Source organism: Opisthocomus hoazin, chromosome 16 (genome assembly GCF_030867145.1).
Source record: "Opisthocomus hoazin isolate bOpiHoa1 chromosome 16, bOpiHoa1.hap1, whole genome shotgun sequence".
Lineage (NCBI taxonomy): Eukaryota > Metazoa > Chordata > Aves > Opisthocomiformes > Opisthocomidae > Opisthocomus > Opisthocomus hoazin.
Genome location: NC_134429.1, coordinates 17422601 through 17438878, shown reverse-complemented (window position 1 = coordinate 17438878; position 16278 = coordinate 17422601). Strand labels below are relative to the sequence as shown.

At 46.2% G+C, this 16278-nt stretch overlaps 1 long non-coding RNA gene across 1 annotated transcript; it reads right to left on the bottom strand.

Annotated features, from left to right (window-relative positions):
* Positions 1 to 68: 68 nt before the first annotated feature.
* LOC142363394 (uncharacterized) lies at positions 69 to 5538 on the bottom strand. Its single transcript, XR_012765722.1, has 4 exons — positions 5459 to 5538; positions 4426 to 4714; positions 1086 to 1170; positions 69 to 218 (listed from the first exon to the last, which is right to left on the bottom strand). It is a non-coding gene; the product is annotated as an uncharacterized LOC142363394 (long non-coding RNA).
* Positions 5539 to 16278: the final 10740 nt, after the last annotated feature.

The window sequence follows — 16278 nt, the reverse complement described above, 5'->3', positions numbered from 1 at the left end:
GCTTACTTGTTTGCAATCCATATTTATCTCAATGAGTTCAAGTTTCACACAACACCATTCGGGCAAGACAGTGGAATAATGAAGTGTTTCCAGATTCTCAACAGGTTAAGACACAAAACCATTTAAACTCTTGGTAGGTTCATTTGACTGCACAGCTCTGTGCTTAGGTCATGCATCCGACATGTTAGGCAGAAAGAACTCACTGAGAACACAATCACCTGCAAAACAAATGAAAAAGGGACCAATACTTATTTGTACTAAAGCCACTGAACTTTCCTATTATACATGTGGAACAGCCTGAGGTAGAAGATGTGGTGTTATCTAGCATTTCTGCAATCCCCAGTTCCTGGAAACACACGAACACATGAGAACACAACCTTCAGGGCAAAGCAATTCCTTAACTCTTGCATCACAGCCTCAAAAGCAGGTGATTGCTCAGGGGCCTCTTGTGCAACACTTGAGTATAAAGGTAAAACATGCTGCATGGCCAGAATCTCACTAGCTTTTGTCAGCGTCCAATTTCTTACAGTGATCCACTGGCACCTTGCACCTGTATATTCCAAGACATCTAAGCATTTTGTTTCCCCTCCTAATGCACCAGGTTACAAATTCCAAAAACCTCAGGAACTTGGTTTGTGTTTGGATAGCAAGACAGAACACCAAGACTCTCAGTTCTTTCTTGCTCTCACCATGTTTTGCTCACAGTGAAATGATATTTCATCTTCCAACAAGTTATCAGAAACCTACCATGCAAAGAAAGGCATGAAAGGCAAGAACGGGAACCACTTCAAACTGAAGAGCAGATGTTAAAACCCCAAACTCCTACCTATCACCAAGTCGTCAGAACAGCCAACACTTGGGAGCGTGGTTTTCCAGAAGACATGCAGTAATCCTAGGCAAGACTGTTGGGCTTATTGCAAGAGTCATGAGAAAGTTCAGTGGCTTCTATTGTACAGGATGGCAGCGCAGGTGATGGGTAAAGCTCACACCCTCTATATAACACCAGAGGAGACTGCCAAAGGTGAAATGATGTGCTGTAACTGCACACCAACCAAACCAGCACAGCCAAGAAGAATAATACCCACCAGGCATCGTGACCAGGCTCCACGCCCTGCATCCCAGGAAACAGCACCAATTAGCAAATTACTTCTTGACTGTAACCTTTTCACCCTGAGGAAAAAAAGCAAACCATTCCAAAACAAAATCAAGACTTAACAGTGCCCACCTTCCTGCACTGAAAACGTGTCCCACACTGGAACTAGCTGTCTTGTTTAAACAATGACTTAATCATCCCACCAACATTTCCCATCAGGATCAGAAGGAGCCAGACTATCTCAAAGGCAATTAACAGGTCAGGGACAAGCACAGTTATAGGAGAGCAAAACAATCTGGTACAGACGAGGAGGATACTACTTCATCTTCCATCCTCCTCTGGGGACTTCCAAGACTCCAGAATTGCTGTTTTGGGAACTGTAAAACTCTCCTTTGAGCTGCTAAAAGTGAAGCGCGACCGGGCCAGGGAAAAGATGCTTTGGGAAACAACCTTGTATCTGTGCAGCAGGATATCGATTCTACCTTTAATTTTTCAAATCATTTTAGCTCTCCTCTACTACTTGCTACCTATAAGAATTCCTCATGCTTTAGGAAAGGAAGAAACAGTCAACCAGCTGAAACTGTTTAACACTGGGAGAGTATGGAGCAACAAAACCACCCTGTATTCAAGCCTCATAGGAAGGGCAGCCCTGAAAAAATGTGCCCAATACCCAAAGTAGAGAAGAGGGAGTGTCACATGCCACATCAGTGCCACTCAGCTGGTCCAAACCAACCTCATCAAGCCTTCAGCTGCAAGGACCCAGCATCTTAGATGCAAGTGTATGTCTCAGTCCTGCTGAGTCCTGCTCCCGGCAGGGAAAGATCCCAGCCTGGGGTTTTTGACTTGCTATCACCAAGTGGTAATAAGCTCTACACAATGCATAAAGGGAGGACATTTATGCACGGGCAACATCTTCATGCATTTCTTGCAGCCCAGTGAACTCAAATGCATCTGAAGCTGAAAAAGTATTTCATCTCACAGGTACTGGGTCTACAAGGGCAGCTCCAGAACAATTTGTGTAGGACAGCATCAGCCCATCTGCACACCACCACATCCACGCAAGACTGGAGTGGGTGAAAGAGGAAACAAGAGATGTTTGACAAAAACAAGATCTCAGGCAAATGTTCTATAAATCTAAACAACATCTATTAAATTAGTGCAGCTCATTATGGGTTTTTTATGGTACAATCTAAGACGTCAACTGAATGGGGACTGCCATACTAGGCACAGTACAGTGATAGAATAATGCATCCCTACCCCTAACAGAGTTGATTCCACACTAGCATTAACAATTGTGTTGCACAAGACAGGATTTTAATTCTTTCGCCCAAATTACTGCAGAGTCATCTTAGAAAAACATAATCTTTCCTTAATATGGACAAATATCTTCATGGTATTAAGTATAAATGAAATCTCATCACAAGGAGGTATGCAGGAGCATCCTTCTCCACCCCTCCCTATTGATGGACCCGCAGAGAACATCAGCTGCAGCTCAAAGTTTTTAGTTGCATGAGTCTAGGACAATAGACACGAGTATTTTTTCCACATACAAGAAATCTACAAGCCTCCTCCACAGATGTGAATGGGATTTACCATCATGTGGAGTCCAAACAAGCTGGCAATCAGGCAAGGATCCTTCCAGTTTTGCAAGCTCAGGTTGAAAACTATGCAGCAAGAGCTGAGGGACAGAAAAGCATCCCCTCAGAGACTAAGAATCATTCAACTCCAATTTCTCACTGCTGTGGCTGCAAGAAAAACAAGCATTTGCAATACTGAAAAAGTTCTCCAGCTCTTGAGTTTGTTCTTATTTCTAGATGGTCAGAAGCTACATTTCTAGGGATGACTGACTTGGGAACAGCTTTGAAGTCTTACAGGGAAACCAAGCAACTTGGCTAGTTTAGAGCTAGAAGAGACCTGTGCGAAGGTGCTGGCCAGTAAGCTGAGCAGCTCCCTTGTTTCAACAGCAAACCCTTTCTCCCCACTTTAGTTCAAGTACCTGGCAAATTTACAGTGACTGTGCATTTATGGAGAGCATCCTGCTTTAGGAAAATTATCTACAAGAAACCAGCCTACAAAGAAAGCACTACTGTGAAACAACAAGCTGATGGGTGTGGAAGATGGACGTGCTCTCCTGTTACGGAAATGCTGCATTCTGAGAAAGGTAAAAACCCCTGCCAGGTAAGATCTGCGGCACTCATTTTGTCATCAGTGAAATACATGACACTGTAAGCTTCATTTATTAAGCACATCTATTTCAAGTTCATTCTCAGCATATTCTGTCATCCTCCTTCTGTCAACAAGTGGAGTTCTAAGCTATGACTGACCTAGTCACTAGCCTTGTGCTAGTACCTGCAGAATTACACAAGTTTGCCCTAAAGATCTGAACAACTCCTGCTGCGAGCCTGATGCAAACAGACCCTCTGTCACTGGAGGCTTCCAATACTTCCTGTTTTCAGGCAAAACAAAGCTGATTTTTCATCTGTGAAATTTGTGGGTGAAACTCAGCAACAGGAGAAAGCTTGAAAGAAAAAGATGAAGTGACAGTTTTCAAACTTCAGAAATATTCAGGTTGGAAGAGACTCCTGGATATCATCAGCGAGTTCAACTGCCTATTTTAAGCAAGCCTAACTTCTAAACTAGATCAGGGTGCTCCATGTCATTTACACAGCCTGTTTCAATCAGCCCTGCCTATTTCTAAACCATAGAATTGGAAGTAACGTCTAGCTGAGTCTGTCATGCTCACTAGGATGAACTACATCCCAGAGAAAAACCTACACCAAAAAGCCATACCAAACCACTAGTGGTGGCTGCAGAGCAGGAACAAATTCTGCTTCCCCCAAAGGAGGAGTCAGTCTTTCCTGTTACAAACCTTCAGGTAGGAGAGGAAATGTCTTGCTTCTCCAAATCCAGTCAGTTTTCCTGACTTGTAACCTTACAGACAGGTTCCCCTTTTTAAGGTTAGGATACATTTGATAAATTCTGACTTTGATTTGATACAAGTCTTATGATATGTGGATGCTGGGTTTTGGGTTAGTCTCTCCAAAAATTTTCAGACTAGCACTGTATTAGCCCATCTTCTGCTGCAACTCCTGTGATATGCTACCAAGTCAACCAGAAAATGGTTCTAGGCTGTGACTCTTGTCAATGCTTGTTAAGTATTATCATCATATTACTCCTGTCACTCTTCTCCTCCAAATCCCCTGTAGCATCCTAATTCCCCAAACACAGGACACAAGCTGCTTAACAACTAACTTACTAACCATACAGCAGAAAGTTTCCTTACAAGATGTGTTGACACAACCCTAGATAGGAAGGATTTACCAGTTTCTTACAGTTCTGTGGTAGGAGATGTTCCAGCTGGCAGTGGTACCCGAAGTCCATCTCAGCTCCCAGGTGACCCCAGCTCCCTGCTGCTCGGCCTGACATCCTGAAAGCAAGCTGAGCACCAGCTCCGGAGCGGGAGAGACCTGCTTCATCATTCAGACTCACTGCAGACTCTGACGGTTCCGGCTTTCTTGATACAGCTGCGACTCCACCCCACGCGTTGCCACCAGTCCTGCAGCCAGCCTCACGGCTAATAAGGAAGCAGGACAATACCTTCGCAGTGAGTCACAGGCAGAACTAAGAGAAAAGAATAGACAGTGCTAGCAATTCCCTTCTGTAAAACATTAAGACAGGCAAAAATGAGACAGGTAAGTGATAGAATGAAGGGGGAAAAGGTAGAATCCCAGTCTGAGACTGGTCAGCATTTCTACTTGTGGGACAGCCGCATTCCTAACCCTACTGGTTTGCAGCTAGTCACTCAGCTCAGAGGGACACAGCCACCTGGGAAGCAGGCTATTTTCATCTTACAGCAGGTGACAAGTGAAAAAGCAACAGCAGTTTTGTAGCTCTGGTATCACACTGCAGATGGAAGACAGAGCTGCTCTCAGCAGCTTCTTCCCACAAGCTTTACTGCACTCAGAAGCACAAAAGCTCTCAGATATAACAGGGGAAATTCAGGAAGGAGTCCACATTATGACATTACTGAGATCCGCAGGACAGCTACGTCTGTCACTCAATCACCTACTCCGAGAAATACAAACACAAAAATTCCACAGAACATGGTACAGCTCTAAGGATACAATGAAGACAATCCAGAGCAACCATCGCCTCCCATTCCTTAAAAGGCATCATATTTAAAGTCTACCACATCTCACCCAAGTGAATCTTCATTTGGGATCTCACTGGGCCTGCCTAATAACAGTGGCCTAAGCAGTATTAAATCCCAATATCAAGGCCATGGAATTAATATACACATCACTTAATGAATCTCTCCACATACTGCACAAAGAAACATGCAAACACTGGGTACACCAGACTTACACCTTCTTCCACGGCAGATTTAAACAAGTCATTCTTTGCAGATTCCGTGCAACTCCATGTGTGAAGAAAAACAAAATCTGAAAGACAACCAAAAAAAGCCCTCTGCTTTCTGCATTCTAGTAAATTCTGTTCTTCCCCTTGCAATATCAATATTTAACAAAGATTTTGTTACCTCTTTTCGCCCTCTTCTCTCCCAAATGAGACCAGAGACCTCCAGCAGCAACACTTTAACTGTGTCTGCAAGGTCTTTAAGGTCGTCCAGTCCCATTGGCTGGAAGAGCACCTAGCACTTAAGCCACGAAGAAAGCAAATGCACCTTTGTATTTCACACATTGAACTTGCTGCATATCATCTCTTCCCTTCCCTTTACACAATTCCCTCCCCACATCTTATCTAACATAACACACAGACTAAACCCAAAGGTTTAAGCAGAAGCAAAAGTCTTCTGTTAAACCTTCTCTGCAGTCATTTGTCAAATACCATAAACATCAGTTCTCCCCATCTTAGGGAAGGTCTTTATGGAGTTGTTGTTTTGGAGCTATCACAAGCAGCTCAGTTCTACTGGCAGGTAAGCTAGCTACTACATCTACTTCAGTGCCATGAATTTGTGTGTAGACATGCCCCAGAAAAGTACTTTCTAGCAGCAAGCTGTGCAAAACAGTAAAGTGTGGTGGACAGTCCCATCCAAGGCTGCAAAGCTGCCATGGCTCCTGGAAGCAAGCTGCCCCTTTCCCTAGCTGCCTCCACTCTGCAGCAGCCAGTCTCAGCTAAGAACACCCGGCTACGCAGGGGTTCTGCTGATTCAGTACCTGGGGAGAGGCCTGGGCAGAGTCCAGTGCACTGCAGATTTCAGACGACTGCAAGCCACACGTAAGCACCCATGACTCATTAACCAAGCAATGCACAAGCATTAGCCATAGATCATAAACCCAGAGTCACAGCCATCAGTAGCCCCAAGTCTAGCCTAGCATGTCAGTCCAAGAAACAAAAACCTGTGGTTTTATAGCCTTGATGGACCTAGGAAAGACAAGTTGATCCAACACAAGAAGTTCCTGACTTGTCCCCCCCAATTCAGCCTGCTGCAACAGAGAGGACATTGCCAGGCTGATTCATAGCAGAGATTTTACCATCACAGCAGCTCTGTCCTTTCTTGTTTGCTAAGCTCAGGCTCCTCCTTTATAAGGACTTTGAGGGGTCTTTATAGAATCTCCTTCTGGACATGCCTCTTTCCTGTCTTCCAAGGCCAGATGCACCCATTTGTACACCTTCACCTCAAAACAAGAGGCGAAGTGTCAAAACAGGGTCTGCTGCCTGCACAGCTTCTCCCCTTGTCCGAGCTGCATTAGGGAAATTTTCTTTTTGATGCCTACTACAGCTGTCAGCCACTCAGCACAATAGCCAGAGAACTTCAGCAGAGTCCAATGCACCACTGGCTGAAGTTGTCACCATCCTCTATGCAGAGAGATCCTCAGCATGCACCAAAGCGTGCAGGGAGATGTGAAGATCAGGATTACTATCAGCACATTAGCCAGCATCCCATCTGCCAAAGGAGATGAGATACTCGTTGTGACACCAAAGCTGGCGAGAGGGCAGTAGCATGCCTGCAACACAACCAGGGAAGCTACTCAAATGCTCCCCAGAAGCACATCTACCTCCTCAGATTTCCCCTGCCCAAGGTTACTTGTACTGAAACAGTGCCCAGCATTGCTCCTGCATCTAGCTTCATCCTCAGGTGGCTTCTGAGGTGAAGAAAGCCTGCATTTAGCAAAACTTGACACAGGCTATACCTAGTTGCACATGAGAAACGGCTATCATCCCTTGCAAGATGCATTTTAATTCATCATGAGGTGCACTGCATTATTTTACACAGGGTAAGAGTCTTGCATCTTAGTTGCTTCTCTTGTAAAGAGGTCTAACAGTAGACCCACATCACCAGGAGAGAACATCTACAGGAAGGCTCGAGAGCAAAAGATTCAGACTCCATTTTCAGCAGTATAAAATTTGTTTACTGAAATTCCTCTTACCAAAACCTTATTTTCTCCTCTGGGTGAAGCATTCTTACTTCAGTGAGAAGGCCACTTCAGGCAGGCTGGGCGTAGTTTTGATGCCTCATCACTGTTCCTACAATACATTAAAATGCAAACAGAAAAAATACATCAACCTGGAGGCTCAAATTAGAGTTCCACAGCTGTGTAAGCCCCTTCATCTGAGTCTCTCTTTGGAAAAAAAAACAATGGCTCATGTGTTAACTTCTCTCCATTTGCATTCAGAGGTGGTGTGTACCAGTTAATGGAAGATTACTGGGTGTTCTACCTTCAAAATAGGAAACAGACTTGCCTACAAAATGGACTTGCAAGTTTCATCATACACTCAAAATGAGATCCCAGTCACACAAGGAAACCAGCGAGAAGTCCTCTCCATCCAGCGGTAGAGAACAAGCAGAAATAACTTTTTTTCCAAAAAGGAAGATTGACATCTCAGCAAGAAAGCACTGCTGCTTTGGTTCTCATTTAACCAGCTTTCTTCCAAGGCCATAGTGTAAGCAAGCACAAGGAAAAGATTTTTCAAGACGTACTAAAAATCCGCTCATTCCCCCATGCTTTGAGATGAAGTACATGGACCGAGATGTCAATAGGTCAGGACAGAAAGAAGTTCTGTTCTCATTATTGATATAAAATCTGCAATTCCATCACTTACATTATAAGCCTGCCCACCCTCCACAATATAAAACAGATCAAAACAGAGCAAAGCGTTAGAGAAGACGGCTGGTCAGCTAGCAGCAATAGACAATTCATAAGATACTGTTTTCAGAGGAGTTTTTCCTTTCCCTCCCTAAAGCTTATCCACAATTCTGTCTAGATAGATACATGTTTTTATCAGCCTTTTTAAGTGAGAAAGTCAAAATGTCCCACAAACTCAAAGCTAATTTTAGAAAATCTCAACCTGGAGCCAAAGGGACCATGCAACAAGCATCCCCAGTGTTACTCCACCAAAATCAGTGGAGTTGCCCCAGCAGTGACTTCAGCCTCATGTTACTGCTCCGGCACCACTTACCTCAAATTTTTGGTGCCTCAGCTTTCTGAAGCTACTGAAACTAGGTCCATTAACTTTCTCTTGGGGTACAAAACAGTGTGAGGTGCCAGGACAGAAACTTGGTCACCAGATCTGGCTGTGCTCAGCATCCTTGGGTCTGGTGCAGATGGCAACAAGCGGAGGGAAGAAAAAAAGGGGCCTTGTCATTTCAGAATGCTTTGCTCCTCCCTCCCTGTTTGGAATTAGGCTGAACAGGTCGTTTCAGAGCCCAGAGCCAACCGTTTCACAGTGCACGTGGCTTTGTGGCATTCATTGGGCCCAAAGCAGAGTCCGAGATGCCACCCTACCCACAGGATACATAAACTCTGTTAGACTACAAGTTCTTCAAAGAATAGAAGAGCTGCAGTCTGACCACTGTGCCCACTGGAACTGTCAATTTTAAAGGGTTAGGCCCAACCTGAAACACCCTGGAGCTGCCTGCAAATGGCAACACATGTGCAAACACCACTCCTTGCTGGAATGGTGCACCTCTAACATCACTGGTTGCCACTACCATCAATGGTAGAAGCAAAGTAGTCACTAGATGAGAACGGCATTCATCATAACCAAATACTATATGTTTACTTTCAGGTCCTGCAAAATAACCCTTCTTATTTCTGGTCTACTAAACAAAACAAAAAAGCACCTCACTCCACTTAATTATGAAGCCAATAACAATCAGCCACACTCATCCTCAGTGGGTGGAAACTTCAAACCACACTGGCATATATATATATATACAGCTAACAAAATATCAGAACAGATTAGAGAGTTAGGTTGCTTACAAATGAATACATTTTACAGCAGAGATACAAGGTAAGCATGGGTGGGCCTGGCCTCAAAATACAGAAGAAAACTTCGTAGCCATTCACCTGACTTGCTCCACTGAGATGCCCCTGAAAGACAACAGGGGAAATAACACCAAACCCTGAGCCCAGATCTGTGCTGGTGTAGACAATTAGCTCTAATGGACTGATACTTGCCTCTGATCTGAAATGACTCCTAGTGCCTTTTCCAATTCTTAACTGAGCTAGCCCTTCCTAAGTGATGGAAAGGCCCTCTCCTAGGTCATGCAACAGTTATCTAGACAGTAGATAATCCCATTAGCAGTTTGCACAGACATCTGAAGCCTCACGATAAGCAGGTGAGTGATGCACAGGGCATCCTGCTGCAGGTAAAGCCAAGCTTCACTTTGCCTGTGCTCAGGAAGGCAACAGTGGCAGAGGGGAACAAAGCCAAACACAGCACAGCAGAGCCTTCTTCCCCAGTAGGAGCATCAGGGGACCCCAGCGTTTGAGCTATAGTATTTATCCTTTCCATTACAAAATGGACATGGAGCCAGGTAACAGCACTGGAAATGGGATGGAGAGGACAGTTTGTGCCAAGTGCAGCAGGAGGCGGGGAGAGCTGTCAGCTCCTCGCAAAGAGCAAAGATTTCAGCATTCAGCTTCCGTGTGCCCCTGTGTAAATGCTAGGCATGGCAATGAACCAGAGCAGGTAACACCACATGAATTCAGCTACCCTGCCTCGCAGGTGCAGAAGCCAGACAGCCAACTCACCAGAATCACTCTGTGCTCACTGGACTCCAGCTGCTAAGCAGCATTCCCCGTGCAGCCGCGGCACGTTTGGGTGGTGTGAGCACGCAGCTGCTTTTTGGGTGCTGGTACTGTCTGGGATCCTTCAGACAGGACACTCACCAGCACCCCAAACTCTGATGTTCATTTGTGTACGAGGGGCTTGAGGGAAGGGGGCTACAGAAGAAAAAGGGAAAGGAAGCACTCATTACCCCTAAATGTCAGACTAGCAAGGGCAGTTTCTGTAACTTTCTCCTACCTTACTTTCAAGCCCTCTGAAGGCTTACCTAGCCATACATTTTTGCAGACCACCACCACCTTCTGCAGCCCCACTCACCCACAAACCGGCTCTGCAGCAGAGCAGGCAGAGAGCATAACACAGTCAGACACAGCCAGTCCGTCTGCAGGCACAGACAGACACAGCCCAGGCTTACCTGGAGACAGAGCTGGTGGGAGAGGCTCAGGTGTGGTGGCTCTGCTGGGGTCCCTCCAGGACGTCCGGACAGCAAAGCAGCTGCAAATGGCGCAGGCAGCTCCTCTGCTCCCCTCGGGTCCCTGTGAGGGCAGGGACAGAGGCAGGCTCAGGCCTGAACAAGCCCAGACAAGCCCAACCCAAGGCTCTTCCCCAGCCTGCCCGGCTGCCGGAGGGGCCAGCTCTCGGGGGTCCGAGCCGGGTGCTGCAGACCCCTCCCAGGGAGGCCAGCACGCACCAGTTTGGGACCACGCAGGACCTCATTTCTCCTGGTGCAGCATCATTGATTCCCATGAAGCTGAAATGCAGCGAATGGGAGCACTCCAACTTCAGCACGCTCCTGCCAGGGCTGAGTTTAATCCGCTTCCCGGAAAGAAGCCCGCACGAGGAAAAATGCAAGAGTTCTCCGTGATCCTTCCTGGCAAAGGAATGTAACCCACAGCTTTGCAACCGCATCGGAGCCTGCAGTAACTGGAAAAAGCAAAGTGGCAACAGAGAGGCATGCTGCAGCAAGGGCATCAGAAACCCCCGGGCGCAGGACACCAGCTTGGAAGGGCACCCACCCCCAAACCCACCCCAGTGGGGTCCCGAGGCTTCCCTCCTGCCAGCCTGGGAAGCCGCAGCCCCCCCATCCCAAATCCGCTCCCTGCTCTCGCCCCAGCGCTGATTTTGTTACAAATGGCAGGGCTGCGGAGGGAGGCTAAGGCACCTCATTCATTCTCCAGAGAAGCACTTACTGTGCACGCAGCTAATTAATAACGAGCCCTTCAGAGACAGAACTGCAGCAGCCTCCTCCCCACTCACACAATGCAGAGATTTTCCCTCTCCTTTGTATCAGTGAGCATTCACATTTACTTTCCTTAACAAAGCTGCGGGGCCAGATTCAGATTTCAGCCCAGCACAAGCCGAGAGCGACCCTAACACCTTACTGGATGACTCCACTATTACTACTTGAGAAAGTAAAGAATTTGGCCCATTAAATCCATTCATGATATCAAGAAAAAACCTGCACATAATGAAGCCAAGCTTGCAAGTTTGGAGGTTTTTTCTTTTTAAGTAGACTTCTATACAGACTACCCAATTCCAACCAACAATTAGAGCCCCTCTGAAGTCCCACTGCCCATAGATCAGGCTCACCTACGCTGAGGCCATCCTCCTGCTGCAGCAGTAAATGGCACTTCCCTCCCCTGCTTCCCTCCAGGTGCCCCAGCTTCCCTATCCCTATGAAGATATAGCTGGGGGAGAAAAAAAGGGGTCAGGAAGCACAGCAGGACAGGAGTGAGTGGGATATCTGGCAGCTCCAAAGCATTCATTTTTCTTTTTTTAAAATGCATTTCCATAGAAATATTTCAGAAATAAACTAGCCTCCTGCACAGACTTCCCTAAGCTTGTACTACAAGGGGATGAGCCCTTCACTCCGTTTCCACACGTCTTCCACTCGGGAAGGACGCAGAGCAGTCCCTCGGGAAGGAGCGCGAGGTGCTGAGCAGTGCTAGCAGCAAGAGGGCCAGTTCTGCCTTCGCTCACACAATGCATCAGGGCTCTCCTACTTCACAAGACAGGTTTTCGCCTTTACTCAAACTTCTAAACTGACAGCTTCCAAACATAATAAAAAAAAGCCAAAACCTAACAACTTCTAAACAGCCTTTCATTTCTACATGAGTGTAGAGCCCGTTGCAGCCCAGGAAATACCATCATTTTCCAACCTAGCACTCTTCACAGCTCCCATCTCCTAATATGAATTCAGAGTTTGATGTAGAGTTTGGCTGAATTGGTACAAATAAATATTAGAAGTCTCTCGTCTTCATGAGTCTCTGCACTTCAGCTTACACAGGAAGCAAATGTAAAAGCACCACACTAAAACACCAAAGGAACTGTGCAAACGATGTTCAATACAGATGACAAATATTCTGTCATCTCTGCCTTTAAGCTAACAGTTTCCATGGTTTACAGAAGAAATACGAAATTACTTGCTGAAGTAGCCACCAATGGCAACTGGTGGTATCCTCCCCTTCAGAAGTGCTACAACACCCAAATTAGCACAAAACATCAAGCACCCCCCACCTAGTAAGACTCACTGTTCAGCAAGGTTTTGCTGAGCCATCCAAACAGAGAAAGCAATAGTCAAGGGATCTGATCAACTTCTGAACAGCAACTCTGAAATATGTATATATGCTGCTCACACTGGGCCAGTGTACTGCAGCACAGCTGACGCAGCTCAAGAGATCAAGCAGGTCTGCAGCCTGCTTCCAGCGAGCCATCTTTACTGTTGCGATGGTGGAACGCGTACAGCTGTACATACGCATTCACCCCAGTGCATGCCAGCCAGCAACGGACAGCAGCACACCAGCATCAGTGCCCACAGCCTTTTTGACAGCCAGCATTTGGGCTAGCGAAGTGATGTGCTGAAGTGGTCCGCTGGCACTGAACTGTGTGTTACAGAGGAGAAATGGAGTCGATGACTCAGCTATACGCTACCCACACAGACCTGGAAGAGAGAAGGCCCTGTAAACCGTGTGTTTCTAGTGATGCTGATGTGTTCGTATGTCCACTACTTCTCATAGCCGCCTTTTTCTCCCTATATGTTGCAGGGCTCCTCTTAGATCATGCTCTGGCTCTGAAGGGCAGAAAAAGCCAGGGTAAAAAAAATGCATCCCCCAACACAGCATAGAAGGGAACAATAACTAGAAAGATGAAAGGTGGCCTGAAGGAACCAGGTTGCTGGTTCCTTAAAGGAACAAGGGACAGCTTGGATTAATTTCTACTCCTGTGTGCATGGAATTGCTTCTTTTCCCCATTCATTCTGGGCTTTGTGACCCACCTTTTTCCGCCCGGAGCAGCCACACACCCCTGCACACACCCGGCTGAGGGATGCTCTCCGGCACGCAGGCTGCAGCACAGGAGGAGGCTCCACAGGTACATGCCTGCGGCCGTGCCAGCCTCCATACTTCTATTTCCACTGCACAGGGATTCCTTTGGGTTGGCTTTATGGTATCACCACAGGTTAGGGCACGCCTGAAAGCTCCCTTTGAAAGCAGGGTTTGAAGCCAAACGTTTGAGACTTGCCAAGCACACGTGGGTATTAATCTGACAGACCCCAAGCAGATCTACTGGCTGGAAATACACTCTTATTCACCGCTGGACACCACTACCATGGGAACAAACATATTTTAGTCATCTCCCAGACAACTGAGACTCTTTACATTTGAACAAAAAGATTAACCTGAATGACCTTGTTGATCACACATTCGGAACCTGGCAGTGCAAGGTGTCCTACAGGCACACTGGCACCATGACCAGACAGTTTTTTTGAAGGACTGGCATCTCACCATAAAAGGGGCAACTGCTGCCTTTAACCTGTGTGAGCCATCACCACTCCAAGGCCATCATCTCATCCACCAAAGTTCATTAAGGATGGGTCTCACTGACAAGAGCTCCCCAGAGCACAGAAACAGCAACTAGCAGCTGAGCTGCTCTTGCTGTAATTTCAGCTCAGCTTACTCTCAGTGAGTGTTTAGGGCTCTTCTGGCACTTGCGGAGCCCTTGAACTGGTCTCACTGGTAGTGCCCCTGTTGCTAAACCAAGCTGCCATCAGACATAGCCTGATTAGAGGGTAGGAAGCTCTTCCCAGGGAGAAGTGCTGGATGCTGCTGCTTGGTTTTGCAGCAGCAGAGAGAAGCAGAAAAGTCAGTAGCGAAAAGCCAACACCAGAAATTCAGCTTAAACTAAGCAGAGAATCCGCATTAGGGACTGAAATTCAGTACCTAGGCAAATGGTACATTATCTTATCTTCAGATCAAGGTGAATCACCTTTCTGCAGTCTGGTTCAGCCCAGCAATCTAGTAGACTGAATGAATTATCATTGCTTAGTGGGCAGATTACTTTAGTAGATCCTTCTTCTCCACAAACTCTAGGGAACTATGATCTGAATATGAATTTACTCTAACTCACATTTTACCTTCACAGTTATCCTTAATCACAGTATCATACACTACTTAAAAACTTCTATTCTGTACAGATATTAGCAGCAGGTTTTAATGCCAGATGAAAAAGAGAAATATATATATAGAGAAAAATTACATGCCATCTTCACTGAGGGTCAGCTTGTTGATCTCCACCCTGCAGCCAAAACATCGTGACACCAAGTTACCGCTTCACCTACCAAGGGTAAAAAAGTATTCTCAAATGCTGTTTTCCTTCACAGTAGTATCAGCACCTCCTTTAAAGTCCCAGCTCCTCCCCATCCATTCCAACCCCATCCCCTCAATGGTACCATTACGGCAGCAGCTTCATGAACACTTATGCAAACTGTCAGTCATAAGTGACTAATGTGTGACTTCTCTCCCCTCAAAAAACATCACTTTAACATATAGATGGCAAAAGTCTTGGTAAACAGGTAAAACAATGCAGCCTTTCCCCTAAGTTCATGTTTCCAGATCTCTTTTGCAAGGCAGATAAGCAGAGGACTTTGTAGCTATCTACTTGTAATGAGCAGATGATCCAGTTACCTTAATTGCAACAAAGTGGCCTGTTAACAATGAACAGAAATATTGTATGTACAACAGCAGTTTGTGCTCATTATATATAATTAGATCATGCCTGCTGACCAGGCACTTTTACCTTGTATCATGAGCATTTCCCAGACACTAAGTAAAACATGGCTGAAATCCAGCCCAAGGTCTTCATACAAACCTGACAAACCTCCATAACCTGTTTTACATCCTCCATTGCAGAAATACCTTGGCTGGCATCTAAGTTGGGAAACTTCAGCAGCAAACGAATGTGGGAGGCATCCAACAGCAGTGTCATATGTTTGAACAAGTTCCCTTAGCTGAGGGAATGCCGTGCTTCAGCAGAGCTGGATTAACTGTCCACGTGTAGAAGCTCACAGCCTATGTTAACAGGAGTCGACACACCAAATATCAGCTCACACTGAGGGAGCATTAGCCTGAATCAGCTACCTCTCATGCTGTAATGGAGGAGTATGAAGGCACATTTCGCCTACCACCTCAACTTCGGGTGACATGATTGGTCTCTAAGCATATCACGACTTCACTCGTACAGCTTTTTCTTTGCTCAAGTTTTTACTTGCAGCAACTAGATGGACAAGGGCTGGCGACTGAAACACATGAACCACCTGGAACTTGAACATAAGCATAAGAGAAATTCTCAGGCTGCTGGAGGAGCACAAGCTGACATGAACTTGCTGATTTGAGAAGTCAGATACAGGCCCAGCTCTCCTCAGCTCCTCTGCAGATACTTGCTCCCTAGGCTGTCTTCTGGCAAGACTGCTGCAGATGCACATGCATACTTTGAAGAGACTAATTACAGCTAATGAGACTTGGACAAAGTCTCTTCAGTTGCATGGGTGGAAACACAGAGCGAAGTGATTGGCATCAGCAAGCATATTGCTTACTCAGCAAATGCTTCGGTTGTTAAATTATTGGTGCTCCGATTCATCTTGCAACTCTGAGTTGCCACTTCCATGGCCACATGAAGCACCCAGGTCTTTCTAATCCTGAATTTAGTTTCTGTAGTGTTTGGACCATTCTTTAGCTGTCACATCCTCCAAGTTCACCTGTCACTGCTGGGCTTTCCTTTTGCTTCAGAGGACAGAGTAACTGCAAAGACTGCTGAAGATCCGGCACCAAGAGCGGAAAAGCCCTGATGAGACAGGAGTCTCTGCAGAGTCCAGTGAGCCC